Source organism: Zingiber officinale, chromosome 2A (assembly GCF_018446385.1).
Source record: "Zingiber officinale cultivar Zhangliang chromosome 2A, Zo_v1.1, whole genome shotgun sequence".
NCBI lineage: Eukaryota > Viridiplantae > Streptophyta > Magnoliopsida > Zingiberales > Zingiberaceae > Zingiber > Zingiber officinale.
This window is the reverse complement of record NC_055988.1, coordinates 134301863-134315401: the sequence shown is the minus strand read 5'-3', so window position 1 is coordinate 134315401 and position 13539 is coordinate 134301863. Positions and strand designations below refer to the sequence as shown.

General features: G+C 36.3%; 1 protein-coding gene across 10 annotated transcripts in view; it reads left to right on the top strand.

Annotated features, from left to right (window-relative positions):
* Positions 1 to 11763: 11763 nt before the first annotated feature.
* The window catches only part of LOC122042373 (ABC transporter D family member 1), a 64537-nt gene continuing 62761 nt past the window's right edge, over positions 11764 to 13539 (top strand). For all 10 annotated transcript variants that reach the window (XR_006129207.1, XM_042602462.1, XM_042602461.1 and 7 more), the window contains exon 1: positions 11764 to 12007. The gene's annotated coding sequence lies outside the window, so the exon portion shown is untranslated. The remainder of the gene's footprint in view (positions 12008 to 13539) is intronic.

The window sequence follows — 13539 nt, the reverse complement described above, 5'->3', positions numbered from 1 at the left end:
ATAAATTAGAGACATATTTTTAAGATAAATAAAATCTATTTTAAATATATGTAAATTAGAGATGAATTTAAAATGTAATATAAAATAAATATTAGATAAAGTTGAAAATAAATTTTTATAAATAAAAATTACAAATAAAAGATAAAATAGATTTAAAATAATATATAAATTTTAATTTTTCTTTAAACTTATTAATCTTATTTAATTTCTTTTCCCAATACTTTATTTCCCTCTTAGCCTAATTCCTTTCTCGGTAACCTAACCCTCTCCTTCGCACTCTTGACGCCCGAGGTCGCGCAACTCGCGCTGCAGTGAGGACGTCGGTGGCCACCTTGCGTTGCGCAAGGCGGCTGCGGAGAGGACATCGGCGACCGTCTTGCGTAGCGGCGAGGACGTCAGCGGTCGCCTCGCGCTGCGGCAAGGACAACGACGGCCCCCTTCCCGTTGCAACGAGGACAACGACCCCCTTCGCGTTGCAACGAGGACGACGACCCCCTTCCGTTGTGGCGAGGAATGCTCGCTGCCCCTTGCGCGGAGGCGAGGACTCCCACGGCCGCCTCGCGCAGCGGCCCCAAGGTCGCCTCTCTCGATCATGAAGACGCCCACGGCTGCCTCACACGGGGGTGAGTACGTGAATTTTTCTCCTGTGCAAATCCTAATTAGGGGTTTGACCGATTCTCAATCATTCTTCTATCTCATCATTCTTCTATCTCCAGCGTGCATCTTGTCTATTGCACTGCTAGTGATTTACATCCACTCGCCATTGCGATGGATGGGAGAGACCAGATGTCGTCAATCGAAGCGGAATAAAGGTAATTTTTCTCGATTTATGTGGTTTATTATATTTTTCATTGAGGTTAGATGAGCGCTAACATTCCTTCCACATAGTACTAGGTTGACTATGCCTTGTATTGTTATAAAGGCGCCTTGATTTGGTAGATTCAAGATTGTTTTGTTCTCTTGTATTATTTTTCTTAGATGTAAGAAATTGTGTTTTTTTTTTCTAAAGTCCATCTTATGCTCCTGTTATATAAAAACCAGTTGGCTAGCTTACTTGAATGAGGCAATTCCCACGTTCCAAAATTTTATTAGCATTCCAAGGTTTTTCTTTCTTATATCAAATCTAAGCACATTTTAAGCTTTTTTTTAAATGAAATTTTTATCGTTGATATTAAATAAAATTTATATCTTTGATATGGTTGAAACGGTTTTGCATGAATTAGTGAAACTTTGAGATACTGCTATAAAGAATCATCTTTTTACGGGAACCTCAGTAGATCATATTTGCTTATATTGACCTAAATCTTTTGGTAAATCTGATAGGGCAAGGTGATCGTACCTTCTATAAACTCAATATAATTACTCAACTCTATCCCAAAGTGAATTTCTTGTTCCAAATACTACTAATATTGTTCCTTTCATTTGCATATTTTGTTGTACTATGCATGCTGAAACCTCTGGTTTTATTTATAGATAGATATATTTGCCCAGCTCCAAAAAGCGAGTGAAGCATTTATGACTTATATTAGAGATGGATTTGCTCATGTTTGTAGAATTTCCCCAAAATGCTTCCTTTATATTATAGCACGGTGAATATTATGTTTATTGTATTTGAATTTTGTTATTTCTCCATCCAGATGAAAAAGAATGCAGCGGCTGGAAAGACACCTTCCAGTCTTTCCATGACTACTCCACCACCACTGGCAACTATTTCATCTCCAAAGTTTGGACTGCTTTCTTCTTTACACACAGTCGGTTAATACAAAAGTTGAAAGTATATATCCAAGTGCATACATAAATGACAGTGTTGCCATAACAATTGCATTGAGAAGTCAAACTAATTTGACCTTTCAGAGTTTAGGTCTCATTCAGGAGATGAGCAAATGGACCAAGCATTTGATCTCTATCAGAGTCTCGTGATAGAAGAAATAAAGATTAAATTATTTGTGGTAGGATTTAAAAATTTATCAGTTACTTATAGTTTGATTAATGGTTAAATTTGTTTGGATGATTTGAATATTTATTTATTTATCTTAATGTTAATTGTATGGTATTTTTGGATTAGAAATTAACTGTTTTAAATTTTTTATTTATTTGAAATGTGTGATTATTTATTGTAAAATATTATATAGATGAGAAATATCAAAATAACATATAATAAAATTTTAGTGATAAATTTAAAGACTAAATTATATATGAATTTATAAATAGAAATATATATGGATTTATAAACAAATTAAAATTATTTTAGATATGTTATTTGAGACAAATTAATAATAGATTTAAAATAAAATTAGAGGCAGAATTAATATTTAAAATTAATTTAATTTTGGTCAATTTAATAACGGATGTATAAATGGATTTTAAATATGTTTTAAAAATATTTTCGTCTCAAAATTAGTCACGGGTTTTCACTAATGGATTTTTGAGACAGAATATTTCATCTCAAATTTTCTTTAGAGACGGATTTTTTTAGTTATAAATTTAAAGACTAAATTATATATGAATTTATAAATCGAAATATATACGAATTTATAAATAGATTAAAATTATTTTAGATATGTTATTTGAGACGGATTAATAATAGATTTAAAATAAAATTAGAGGCAGAATTAATATTTAAAATTAATTTAATTTTGGTCAATTTAATAACGGATGTATAAATGGATTTTAAATATGTTTTAAAAATATTTTCGTCTCAAAATTAATCACGGGGTTTTCACTAACGAATTTTTGAGATAGAATATTTCATCTCAAATTTTCTTTAGAGACGATTTTTTCATCTCACGTCTGACTCAACCTCATCGTAACACATCCTATCTCAACTCTCATGGCAAACCATAACAAATTCAGAAATTACGTTTGACATGAAATTAGTGATGCCTTCTAAAAATTCGTTATGCTGTAGTATCTGAATAATGTCTTTATCTAAGCTGCATTGAGTATGTCAAGCACAAGAAACATGATTCTTAAATCAAATTCCCAGTACGAAGACATCAGAATTTCATCATTTTATTATCCTTTCAATTTACTTAGTTGGAAAATTTTTGTCACATTTTGTACACTTTGGTAGTGCAGTGGTTAGACTTCTAAGTGAGATTTTAAGAATCTAAGATTGAGATTCAGTTGCAATGAATTGTAGAGAATTTTTTTCTCCAATGGGCAACGGATTTGAGAAAGCGAGCCATTTGAATAGACAACTACGAGTGTCTCCTGATTTCTCTTGATGACTGATGAAAAATTTTTATAGGGTTGAATCAGTCGTCCCTAAGATTAGTTAGTTCAAAGAGTTGGATATTTGATGTCAATACAACGAGGTTGGATCAAGGGTGACTCGTTCTTGGATAAGACAAGATGTGTCTAGGTGATTGGATCAGGTCCAAGCAACTGGAGGTGTGCCATGTCAATAAGATTGGATCTCGAATGACTTGTTTGTGGATAAGGTCAGTAGCTAAGTTAGCTATGTCAGGGTGACCAAAAAGGCTTCTAGGCAACCGAAAAGGTATCACATCAGCACAATCTCCTTCATTTTTGTACTTGATTGTTGTGTAAGAGTTTCTCCACCTCCGACATTTTACTGAAGAGGAGAAGGATAATAGACATGTGAATCTATATATAGGCCTTGGACATAGCAATTCTAAGGATTGTAAACTAAGTAAAAAAAATCCCAATTTTTTTTTATGCTTTATTTATTTATAAATGCATGTGTGTCTTATTGCTAAGTAATTAGCTACAAAAAGAAAAATTCCATTTGCAAGTTATCTATTCACCCCCCTCCACCTTTATTAATCCAAACCTTCCACTGCAGTAACATTTGGTATAGAGCAAGATTGCACAGAAGGATTAATCATCATCTGAATAGTTAGATTGGGAGATTCTATGTGCAAGTGAAGAAATGGTTAGTTTAAGTATTCATCCACCAAAGTTCGAGGGCAAATTTATTCTTTGGAAAAAAATGGATTATTCTTTAAAATTGACTTTGAAATAATACTTTGCATCAAATATGATTTTGAGTTGTCGAGGAACGAAGATGAAGAGGAACTCGAGAAGCACAGATGGACTAAAAAGTAGTGAAAAGAATTTATAGCCAACGATAAGATTGAATTTCATCTCTTAAGTGCATTGCTTGTGTTGGAAATCAATAAAAGTTGACCTTATCGCTCTGTCAAAGAACTCTAGAAAAAATTCATAGAGCTTTGTGAAGGCACCATAGAGTAAAAGTTGATAAAGCGAGATCTGCGAGATCTACTGAGAAGTCAACTCAGCAACCATAGACTCATAAAGGGAGAATCTAGGGCACGACTATTGGATTGAAATAGACAAAGAGTGGAGGAGTGAATCTCATATTTTTTAAAAAAATTCTTTTCTCTCAGTGATAAATCAAAGTCATAGTGGAAACAAAAGATACAATAAAACACACAAGGACATAATTCTTTTTTACTTGGTTCGCAGTCCTCTATACTACCACTCCAAGGCCCATAATCCGATACTAGATTATCTCAGAGGGCAAATCACTAAGATATAGAAAATTATAACACTTTTTACAACAAAGATATAGGAAATTATAACACTTTTACAGTTCTCCTAATAAAATGAATGCAATGAATGAGATTATATAGATTGGCAATGAGAAATGAAACTTTAGCGTAGGTTGTTGAAGAGTCTCTCAGCCTTGTAGTAGCAAAACCGACACGATCTGTGCAATAGGAGAGTAAGGGATCGAACAGAGAATTAATACTCAGTCTTGGATCTTGAGGCTTCTTTTATAGCTTCATTCGGTCGACTAGAAATTGATCAATCAACTGAATTGTATCAGTCGACTAAACCTCTATCAGGTGACTGGTCCCCACTCATTTTCTTGTTTGCTCTAATTTGATCTATCTTGGGAATCATGCTTTTTCGGTCGACTGAATCCTGTTCAGGCAACTGAACCCTAAGCGTTTCCTTTACTGTATGATCCCGATCATATTTGTTTACACTTTCCATATTAGGTTTGGTCAACTGATTCTCATGATCAATCTAATCCTCAGTTTCCTTTTTGCTAGATCTTGATCTTAACTATGCCTATCTGCTAGGATCAATCGACCGAACCACCCTGTTTGATTGATTGAACCCTTTAGTTAACCCAGGTCTTTGTTTTTCTATAAAATAAAGTTAGCGCAGTAATAATAATAATGATCCTACAAAATAGAGTTAGATAACAGATAAAATGCATGAGTCTGACAATTAAGATAGTCTTATCTTGACGTAGAAACTTCCCTTAGTTTTTTTCATTCGGATAAACGCTTAAAGCTTGTTCTCAAAATGAGAACACGTCCTCACACCTTCTTTTCAGAAGGACTTCTCTTCTCTAGATTCTTACCTTAATTACCTGCCATACATTTGGTCTAGTTGACTTGTTTTCTTGCTTAGTGTTTGATCAACCTGATTCACTAAGACTTTTCTGCAACACTAAGTTAGTACCATAGATAGAAGTAGTAAAGTAAAAAATATGCTAGTCTGGTATGTAAGATCGAAGAAAGTGAATGGGGGGAGGGGGGGCGGGGACTAACACATGTTGCTATCTCATGATTTTTAAAAACTTCGAGAGATAGCAGCGAAAACAAAAATAGAAAGAATAGTACACATTTCTTTTTACTTAGTTTACAACCTGTGCTGCTAGTCTAAGGCCCGCAATCATTGATCATTGTGTTGGACAATCCACTAGACAATTCATTAAGTACAAAGAGAAACTAAGTATGTAAAAGAAGTATAACCATTCATGTTACTGACAATAAGAAAATGAAGTGTAGACTCCATCATGGTTGTCAGAATAATACTTCAGAGTCATAGTAGAATTTCAAAGTAGCACAAAGATCGTTTAAGTGTAGAAATATATTATCCTTTGCTGTTAGTCAAACACTGGTTTTATAAGGTATCTAGGGCTCCCCAAATGATCCAGCGTGCCTCAAGTAGGTCTTATATGATCCACTATCATCGCTCATTATTTTCTTGATAACATTTCTAGTCCAAGACACCCTAGATGTTCTAGGACACCTCCAAGCATCCCGGGGTGCCTTCAAGCATCTTGGAGCTCTTCCAATCATCCCGGGGCACCCCGAAACATCCTGGGGAACCTCCAAGGATCCTGAGATGCCTCCAAGTAGACTAGGGAGCCTTCAAGAAGACCATGGCACCTCCAAACAACTCAGGGGCACCTCCAATCTACTAGTTCAACACAACAATCTTCCGGAAGTCATAACTTTTGACTTAGGACTTGAAACCAAGCTCTATTAGTGGCCACGCAAGCAGAAATTGAAGATCTACGTATGTCTCTGCAACATAAAGTTAGCACATAAGCATAAAATCAAATAGATATAAAATAATTTTGATAGTCTCGAGACTGTTTGGTTATGACTTTCGAATTTCCCATAGAACTCTAGGTCAGACCAACTCCTACTATTCCTTTTAAGGGAATGCATCCTGACCTACTCCTCTTATGAGAAGTTACATGACTTTCCAAACATCTAGTCCTCTAGATTTGTTTAGACTTCCTGCTCGACATCCGATCCTCCAACCCTCATTGCTTCCTCTCGATGTCCGGTCTTCCAGACCCATCGGCCCGCTAAATGTTTGGTCCTCTAGAATCATCTAGACTTCCCACCTGGATGAATCATCAATAGCTCCTTGAAGGGGGCTCTAAAACCCTCTCCCCAAGGAAGGAGACAGAGTTCCAAATCAAAGATGAGTCAAAAATAGATTTCTTGACCCTTTTATACATCCCCTAAACTGTTAAGATCCGTTAGGTTTATATTGTTCCACCAAATGGATTTTTCACCCCTTAAACCTACTTTTCTCATGTTTCATTCTGAACCAAAGTTGTAGCCCTTGACATTATCTAAATTTTGATAGTTAGCATGGATAGTAGTTCTAACTGAGCCAAAAGTTATGATGGTTCAAAGTTTGGTCTGCCGCTTCTGTGAAGGATGCGACACGACCTTGCCTTTTAGAATAGATAGGCGTGGTTTGCTATGGTTGAAGTCTGAAGCAATGTTGTAGATCTTGATGTTATCTACATTGTAGTATTCGGAACGGCTCATAACTCCAACTAACCCTTAAAGTTATGGATGTTTCAATATTAGTTTACAGTGTTGTCTAGGATTCGACATGGCCATGCCATGGAACACAAGGGAAATGCTACATTTTTTATATGGCCATGTTCTTTAGCATGGCTTGGCCATTTGGAAGACTTTTGGCTCCATTTTTGCATCATTTGGAGCCAGTTTTTGTTCATAGATGAGGTACGATCGTACCTGGGAGGCACGACCAAGCCGTGTAAATCATTGGATGAAAGGTACGACCGTGCCTTTTGGCATGACCTACCCATGGAAATCTCTGGGAAAAGAGGCATGACCATGTCTTTGGGGCACGACTTTCTCGTGGGATTTTCGAAGATGAAAGCATGAACGTGTTCATTTGACACGGCCAAGGCATTGGTCTCAGCTGGAGCGAGACACGACTGTGTCGTGTGTCTGTCTGGGCAAGCTATGGTTGGCTCTTGGGAGACACAGCTATGTCTCCTAGGACACGACCATGTCAACTAGTACATGATTGTGCCAAGGTAGGCAAGACCCTATTTTGTTGTTCTTCTTCCAAAGTTGCTTCAATGTGCGTTTTTACTCTAAAAACACGTCTGTTAATAAAAACAATCAAAGAGCCATTCTCCGAGTAAAAAGAGTAATTACACTAATAAAATGATAAAATAATGTTCGATAACGTAAATCAAGTTTAAGAAATACAAGTGAATATGCGTTAAACAATGCATAAAAGCATATATAATCTACGCATATCACTTACATTCCCAATTTAAGCCATTTGCACACTTGATCAATATCGTTAGATCACAATTAATCTTAACTTTGAACTTTTGCCACTCATCAAAATATATGTTCGATTATCTGGTACTCTTTGCACCAACATTCTCTTCCCAAAAAGAAAGGTCGCTCTCTCACAATCTTCTTTGCTAGGAGATTATCTCTGATACTTTTTACTTATGTTTGGTATGTTGTCATCTTTGACTTACCAAGACTTCTTACTTCCGTAGTATTTGATATTCCTCAACTTACCAAGCTTTTTTACTTTTGCCAAATAGTTGGTTCTTTTTGATTCATTTGGACTTCATCTTCACTTACAAAATATCTAATGCGCTCAACCCATTTGGACTTTTAATCTATGTCAACTCCCGCTGGACTTTGACATTTCTCCTATAACGTATCCTATCAAATTTTTTTGCACCTACACACTTGACATATATACAAGCAAACACAACTTAAATCTTTTATCACATATCAAAATATTTCGGTAAAACTCGACCAATTAGAGTAATTACACCAACTAAACCCTTCCAATGCTTTGCATTTCCTTCAAATTCACCTCATATTAGGCCTTCAACTCCTCAAATGCATCAAACCATCCAAACTTTCTCCACATACCATCCTTCCACTACAAAAAAAATTGCAATTTAGGGACGAATATTAGGAACGAATAATATTCATTGCAAATTTGCAACAGGTTTTGCAACGAAAACCAAATTTGACGCTAATTAACAACTAAAATAGCAACAAAATAAATTCGTTGGATATTAGCAACAAATATATTTTCGTCACAGAATTCGTTGCCAATCAACGTCGAAATATAAATTTTGTTGGAAAATTTATGCAATTTTGCAACAAATCTCTGGATTTGTTGCTAATTGCCAACGAATATATATTCGTCGCCAAATTTGTTGCAATTTAGGGACGAAATTTGAAATTCGTCCCTAATTTTTTTTAAGGTTAGACTTTTAAAAATTGGAAGATGACTCTAGAAAGTTCGGAATGACACGAAATAAATTTCTATGGGCTCGTATCGATCTCCTGGTCTTATTAGTAGGGTCAAACATAATTTTATACAAATACACTGACGTTTATAAATTTTTAGAACAAGAATTAAATATTTATTACTCGTTCGGGGTAAAAAATTTATAAACGTCAGTGTATTTGTATAAAATTATGTTTCACCCTACTAATAAGACCAGGAGATCGATACGAGACCATAGAAACTTGTTTCGTGTCATTCCAAGCTCTCTAGGGTCATTTTCCAATTTTTAAAAGTCTAACCTTAAAAAAAATTAGGGACGAATTTGAAATTTCATTCCTCATTTGCGACGAACTTCAGAGTTTGTCCCAGATTAGGGACGAATTTCTAAGTTCGTTGCAAAATTTATTTTTTTTTTCAAAAATCAAAATAAATGCGTATAAAATACGGAAGGTGGACCTAGAGAGCTCAGAATCGCACAATACAAGTTCCTATGGGTTCGTATCGATCTCCCGATCACAATGATGACCTCAAATATTTTATAAAACTTTTTAATCATAATAATAATTGGACGGAGTCTATAAGCCTTAAGACTTGGTGAAAAAGAGTTAGAGTTTGAAAATGGTTAGGTGATTTTGATATCCAAAAATCACTCACCTAAATATATTGTATGAAAAAAATGTTTGAGGTGATAATTGTGATCGGGAGATCGATACGAACCCATAGGAACTTGTTTCATGTGATTCCGAGCTCTATAGTTCCACCTTCCGCATTTTATATGCATTTATTTTGATTTTTGGGAAATTAAATTTTGCAATGAACTTAGAAATTCGTCCATAATCTGGGACGAACTTTGAAGTTCGTCGCAAATTAGGGACGAAATTTGGAATTCGTCCTTAATTTTTTTTTTAAGGTTAGACTTTTAAAAATTGGAAGATGACCCTAGAGAGCTCGGAATAACACGAAACAAGTTTCCATGGGCTCGTATCGATCTCCTAGTCTTATTAGTAGGGTCAAACATAATTTTATACAATACACTGACGTTTATAAAATTTTGGAACAAGAATTAAATATTTATTACTCGTTCGGGGTAAAAAATTTATAAACATCAGTGTATTTGTATAAAATTATGTTTGACCCCACTAATAAGACCAAGAGATCGATACGAGCCCATAAAAATTTGTTTCGTATCATTCCGAGCTCTTTAGGGTCATCTTCCAATTTTTAAAAGTCTAACCTTAAAAAAAAATTAGGGACGAATTTCTAAGTTCGTTGCAAAATTTATTTTTTTTTTTCAAAAATCAAAATAAATGCGTATAAAATACGGAAGGTGGACTTAGAGAGCTCGGAATCACACGAAACAAGTCCCTATGGGTTCGTATCGATCTCTCGATCACAATGATGGTCTCAAACATTTTATAAAACTTTTTAATCGTAATAATAATTGGACGGAGTCTATAAGCCATAAGACTTGGTGAAAAAGAGTTAGAGTTTGAAAATGGTTAGGTGATTTTGATATCCAAAAATCACTCATCTAAATATATTGTGTGAATTTTTTTTTTGAGGTGATCATTGTGATCGGGAGATCGATACGAACCCATAGGAACTTGTTTCGTGCGATTCCAAGCTCTGTAAGTCCACCTTCCGCATTTTATACTTATTTATTTTGATTTTTGAAAAAAATAATTTTTGCAATGAACTTAGAAATTCGTCCCTAATTTGGGACAAACTCTGATGTTCGTCGCAAATTAGGGACGAAATTTGAAATTCATCCCGCATTTTTTTAAGGTTAGACTCTTAAAAATTGGAAGATGACCCTAGAGAGCTTGGAATGACATGAAACAAGTTTCTATGGGCTCGTATCGATCTCCTGGTCTTATTAGTAAGATCAAACATAATTTTATACAAATACACTGATATTTATAAATTTTTAGAATAAGAATTAAATATTTATTATTCGTTTGGGGTAAAAAATTTATAAATGTCAATGTATTTGTATAAAATTATGTTTGACCCTACTAATAAGACCAAGAGATTGATACAAGCCCATAGAAATTTGTTTCCTGTCATTCTGAGCTCTCTAGGATCTTCTTCCAAATTTTAAAAGTCTAACCTAAAAAAAAATTAGGGACAAATTTGAAATTTCGTCCCTAATTTGCGACGAACTTCAGAGTTCGTCCCAGATTAGGGACAAATTTCTAAGTTCGTTGCAAAATTTAATTTTTTTCAAAAATCAAAATAAATGCGTATAAAATACGGAAGGTGGACCTAGAGAGGTTGGAATTGCACGAAACAAGTTCCTATGGGTTCGTATCGATCTCCCGATCACAATTATCACCTCAAACATTTTATAAAACTTTTTAATCGTAATAATAATTGGACGGAGTCTATAAGCCTTAAGACTTGGTGAAAAAGAGTTAGAGTTTGAAAATGGTTAGGTGATTTTTGATATCCAAAAATCACTCATCTAAATATATTGTGTGAAAAAAATGTTTGAGGTGATCATTGTGATCGGGAGATTGATATGAACCCATAGGAACTTGTTTCGTACGATTCCGAGCTCTGTAGGTCCACCTTCCATATTTTATACGTATTTATTTTGATTTTTGAAAAAATTAAATTTTACAACGAACTTAGAAATTCGTCCCTAATCTGGGACGAACTTTGAAGTTCGTCGCAAATTAGGGACGAAATTTCAAATTCGTCCCTTTTTTTTTTTAAGGTTAGACTTTTAAAAATTGGAAGAGCTTGGAATGAAACGGAATTTGTTTCTATGGGCTCGTATTAATCTCTTGGTCTTATTAGTAGGGCCAAACATAATTTTATATAAATACATTGATGTTTATAAATTTTTGAAATAATAATTAAATATTTATTACGTAAAAAATTTCATAAAAATTCAGAGTTATGTAAGGTCATCTTCCCAAAATTTTCCCAAAATTTGGAACGGGACAAACTGATATTTGTCGCACCGATCCCACCGTGACCTTGCGTGTGGGCGGCGGCGGCGGTTTGCAGTCTTCTTCTTCCGGGCTCGATCTCGGGCAGATAAGGTTCCATTTCTCTCCCTCTCTTCTCCAGCTTTCCGGCCGCACCGCTCTTGCGCTGCCTGGTCGCGGAGGCTGATCTTTCACAGCCGGCTTCTCCATCCCTTCCGAAGACGATCTCGCAGGTAAATTTCTTTTTCTCTCCCTCTCTTCTCCGGCATACCGGGCGCACCGCGCCAGCCACTCCCTGGTCGCGCCGCCTGTTCTTTCATGGCAGGCGCCCAGGCGGGCGCGGGGCGCCGGATCCAGCCCTGGCTGGCCCCCTGCCGACCACGGTGGCCGTCTGCCGGGTCCCTGTATGCCGCTGCCGGCCATCGGTGGCCGCTGGCGGCCTAGGCGGCAGGTGCCGGCCCCCTGGCGGCAGGTGTAGACCCCCTGGCGACGCTGGCGGCTGGTCGCCGCCCCCTGTGACGCCTAGAGGGGCCGCTGCCGGTCTCCTGCTCGACAAACACTGCTGGTCGCAGCGGCTGTTCTTGCACAGCAGGCGTGGGGCGGCGGATCCAGCCGTGGCTGGTCCCCTGCTGATCAGGATGGGCATCTCCCAGCCCTCTGCATGCCGCTGGCGGCCGTCGCTGGCCAAGGCGGCCGTCGCTGGCCAAGGCAGCCGATGCCGGCCAGGGGGTCGCTGGCTAAGTTACTCATTTGTTTAAATGCAGCAAAATTAGAAAAACATAAATTAATTAAAAAGCATGAAAAAATCAAGAACCTTTTGAATGTCAAAATTAACCTTTCTGTTCAATATTTTATTTCCATTTGGTCTATCACTTCAAATACATAAAACAGTTGTGAAAATCTAACATAATTTTTTTTTTATCAAATATATCAACATAGCTTAGCTAGATTTGATCACTTGAGAGAATCATTATACCAAACATTTCAAATAATCGAAAAGCACTATGTTTCCTTCCAGCCCTATGTTTCTAGATTTCTAAGGAGGCGTTTGGTCCTTTCTTAGAAATAGGAATTGGAATGAGAATCATAATATTGTGGAATGGGAATGGGAATGGGTATGGGCATGAATATCACTCTTAAAAGCAATGTTTGGTTAGTTGAATATTTTCTATCGGAATAAATCAAAATTTTCTTTTTTACCTTTAAAAGAAAATAAGAGAAAAAAATTAGATGCGAGAGAAAAATATGATGAGAGACAATGATGAGAGAGAAAGTGTGATGGGAAAGAATGAAGAGAGGGAAAGTGTGATGAGAGAAAATGAGAAAAAAGAGTGTAATGGGAGAGAGCATGATGAGAGAAGATGAGAGAGAAAATATGATGGGAGAGGATAAAGACAGAGAAAGTGTAATGTGAAAAAATAAGGAGAGAGGGTGTCAGGGGAGAGATTAAGGAGAGAGAAAGTATGATGAGAGAGAAAGTGTGATGAGAAAAAAAGAGAAGCGAGTGTAATGGGAGAGATTGAGGAAAGAGAAAGCATGATAAAAGAGAAAGCATGATGACAAAAAAGGGAGAGAGTGTGATGGAGAGATTGAGAAGAAAGAAAGCATGATGAGAGAGAAAACATGATGAGAGAGAAAGTGCGATGAGAAAAAAGAAAAAGAGAGTGTGATGGGAAAGATTTAGGGGATAGAAAGCATGATGAGAGAAAAAGTGTGGTGAGAAAAAAAAAGAGGGAAGAGAGTGTGATGGAAGAGATTGAGGAGA